General features: G+C 43.1%; 1 long non-coding RNA gene across 1 annotated transcript; it reads right to left on the bottom strand.

Annotated features, from left to right (window-relative positions):
• Positions 1–567: 567 nt before the first annotated feature.
• LOC306967027 lies at positions 568–1,012 on the bottom strand. Its single transcript, XR_013793146.1, has 3 exons — positions 889–1,012; positions 732–795; positions 568–636 (listed from the first exon to the last, which is right to left on the bottom strand). It is a non-coding gene; the product is annotated as an uncharacterized lncRNA (long non-coding RNA).
• Positions 1,013–3,935: the final 2,923 nt, after the last annotated feature.

Below are 3,935 nucleotides of genomic sequence, written 5' to 3'. Positions count from 1 at the left end.
CCTGACCTCCTCCTCCTCTGCATCACCTGACCTCCTCCTCCGCATCACCTGACCTCCTCCTCCTCCGCATCACCTGACCTCCTCCTCCTCTACATCACCTGACCTCCTCCTCCTCCGCATCACCTGACCTCCTCCTCCGCATCACCTGACCTCCTCCTCCGCATCACCTGACCTCCTCCTCCGCATCACCTGACCTCCTCCTCCGCATCACCTGACCTCCTCCTCATCCGCATCACCTGACCTCCTCCTCCGCATCACCTGACCTCCTCCTCCTCCGCATCACCTGACCTCCTCCTCCGCATCACCTGACCTCCTCCTCCTCCGCATCACCTGACCTCCTCCGCATCACCTGACCTCCTCCTCCTCCTCTGCATCACATGACCTCCTCCTCCTCCGCATCACCTGACCTCCTCCTCCTCCGCATCACCTGACCTCCTCCTCCTCTGCATCACCTGACCTCCTCCTCCTCTGCATCACCTGACCTCCTCCTCCTCTGCATCACCTGACCTCCTCCTCCTCTGCATCACCTGACCTCCTCCTCCTCTGCATCACATGACCAATCACGCGGCGAATGTCCCCCTCTCTTTATGTTGATTGTACGTTTACGGGGGCTGTTTCGGAGCCGGGACCTGGACTCTGCGGGACCTGGACTCTGCGGGACCTGGACTCTGCGGGCCCTGGACTCTGCGGGACCTGGACTCTGCGGGACCTGGACTCTGCGGGACCTGGACTCTGTGGGACCTGGACTCTGTGGGACCTGGACTCTGCAGGGACCTGGACTCTGCGGGACCTGGACTCTGCGGGACCTGGACTCTGCGGGACCTGGACTCTGCGGGACCTGGACTCTGTGGGACCTGGACTCTGTGGGACCTGGACCTGGACTCAGACGTATTTATGAATGGAATCAGCTTTCTGGAAGATGCAATACCTATTTTAATGTTTGATTTTTTTCATGCCTTTGTATTGTGCACTGTCATGGTACGGATTACGTTACAGTGTGGACTGTGATAAAGAATGCTTTTGTATAAAACACCTGTGGTCATTGTGTTTCTTCTACAGTATTATTATTATTATTATTATTATTATTATTACTACACTGATGAGACAAAAGTCCAGCTCATCTTTTCAGAGACAGAACCTCCGGCCCTCAAGATGATTTTGAGAAACATTATCATATAAATCAGAGAGTACTTTTAACATTTTTAGAGTTAAACGGGGGGAAAAAAAGGTAGAAATACTGTCAATACACCCACTTAGCTCATATATAGGCTTGTTGCACAATGTGGCTACGCTAGTTCCTCTGAGCTGAAGCTGTGGGCGCTAGTACTTCCTGTTCGTATTCATTTCCATTAAGATTAGCTCAGACCAGTGAGTCCCTGGTAGAAATATTTCCATAGAGGAGACGTTTATGTTTGTGAGGATCAGGGAGTTTGTCTTTAACCTCTTAACTCCCGCCTGAACCGAGAGGATCTTTTTTCCACACGTCATCACATTTTTTTTCCCCCATCATTTTTGTCACTTTTTTGTCATTTTTTCGTGAATTTTTATCACATTTTTTTGTCAATTTCTTGCGACATTTTTGTGACATTTTTGCCACTTTTCCATCATTGTTTTCGTCGAGAAAATGTGCTTGGTTCAGGTGGGAGCTAAGGGGTTAATGCATTACACAACTTGAAATAGTGCCTTTTATATATATTTTTATAGCATGTTAGCCTTTAGCTTCAAGACAAACTATCAATCCTTCATGATCACAGGTGTCTCTGATCTGAACTTCATGATTTGAACACAGTAAATGATCATCTACCTCTATCTTTAGAAAATATGATTATTATTCCAGGAAAAGAAACAGACAGGAAGTCCAGGCGCTCACACCTTCAGGTCAGAGGAGCTAGCATAGCCACACCGTGCAACAAGCCAATTATGTACAACACTGCCGTTTGAAGGAAGTGCACTGGAAAAAGAATAACCGTTTTTGAATCTATCTATCGAATTAAGAGATTAAATCCAAGCAGGGGCGGAATGGCCATGGGTCCATTCTGGAAGAGCACAGAAGGGCCACTGGCTCTGGGGCCACCGGTCTGGCCTCTCACTTCACCTTAGCCTCACCCCCGGGCCTAACCGAGCTTTACCCAAATCTAAAAGCTTAAAAGAAAAGCATTAAAAAAAAAATGTGCTGGAAAAGCAACAAAAAAGTGACAAAAACACAACAAAATGTGAGGGAAACGTGACGACAAAGCAATGAAAAAAGCGATGAAAAAACAATAACGTGAAAAAAACGAAAAAGTGACAAAAAAGTGACGAAAACGCGTCAAAAAAACACAAAAAAGTCATGAAAAAGCAACAAAAACATGACAAAAATGCAGCGACAACGTGACAAAAAGTTACCATCACTTTTCTAGATTTTAGCTTTCAAATGAGGCGTTACAGTGTTGCTGTCCAGTCAAGAAGCCTTTAGATTTGGGTAAAGCCGAACTGGAGAAAATGCTCTCAGTTAAGGCGGGGGGTAAGAGGTTAATATATGTATTTGTGTAAGTAAGTAAGTAATCTTTATTTATATTGCACCTTTCAGAGACAAAGGCCACAAAGTGCTTCACAACACAGTTAAAAGCAGAAATTCCATACAATATAAAAAGGGGTCAAAACAACACAGAAATCACAGCAATTAAAAGCTTGGACAAATAAATGTGTCTTAAGTTCGCTTTTGAAAGAATCAACAGAGTCAATAGAGCGCAAAGAGGGCGGAAGATCATTCCAGAGCCTGGGAGCAACAGCCTGGAAGGATCGGTCGCCTCTAGTGCGAAAACTCGTACATGGAACCTTTAGCAGATTCTGATCCACAGACCTCAGAGCCCGCGCAGGGGTGTAAGGCTGGACCAGAGCACTGATATAACTAAGACTGATTTAGTCGACTTATATTGATAATACTCATTATAATCATATTTAATGTTGTTCCTCTGCTTCATGGAGCTGCTCCACATGAACAAAGCTCAGAGCTGATCCTTTAACAGAGGATTTACATGATCTGAGGCTCTTTCAGACTTAGTAGAAGTTTGGATGATTTTAGTCTCTCCTTTTCATTTTTATTTAGTCTTATTTTAGTCGACTAAAATATCTGGACATTTTAGTCACAGTTTTAGTCTCATGAGAAACTTTTAATTTAGTTTTAGTCCAATTTTAGTCGTCAAAAATAACACTTTGACTAAAATTAAGACTAAATATTTTAGTCGACGAAATTAACACTGCCTCATAGGTCATATATTCTGTACAACACGGCCGTCTGAAGGAAGTGCACTGGAAAAAGAATAATCGTTTTCGAATCTATCGAATTAAGAGATTAAATCTGAGGTTTGAGTAGATTTGGTCTGGTCTTAGATGAGATAAAACCTCTAGTCGTCGTTATTCTCTTAATTCAGATAATTTTGTGTAATTTCAAGTGAAAAACAATTGTCTGATTTCAAGTGGGTTTATTCTTGTTCCGTTTGTAGCGTTTGTATCTTGGATTAGTTCAAACCGAGTCAAATTCAACATAGAAGAACTTTTATTCAAGCAATTTTAAGTCATTTCATTTAAGATGGTCATGTTTCCAGTGTTATGTTATATTTTGGGCGAATAATCAGCGGCTTCGGCCCTCGGTCTGTTTACAATAAAGAAAATCGACCCTCCACCAAGAACACTTGCCGACCCCTGCTCTACAGTATTAAATAAGTTACTTTCGCTTTAAGACATTCACTGTATTGTTGGCATGAGCTTTAAAAGGTTTATTTCTGTTTCCTAGGGATGAGCAGTTGATTGAAATTTAATTAAAGTCGTAATCTCTACTTTGGTCAATCTCAATAATGTTCTTAGATCTTTATGAACGTCAGGTTTACAGTTTTCTTTGGCAGAAACAGAACTTAGTCTTGGAGTTTGGACGAGATGATCATCGTGTGTTAAAT

This window comes from Gobius niger (assembly GCF_951799975.1).
Source record: "Gobius niger genome assembly, chromosome: 1".
Taxonomy (NCBI): Eukaryota; Metazoa; Chordata; class Actinopteri; order Gobiiformes; family Gobiidae; genus Gobius; species Gobius niger.
This window is presented reverse-complemented; position numbering and strand designations above follow the sequence as displayed.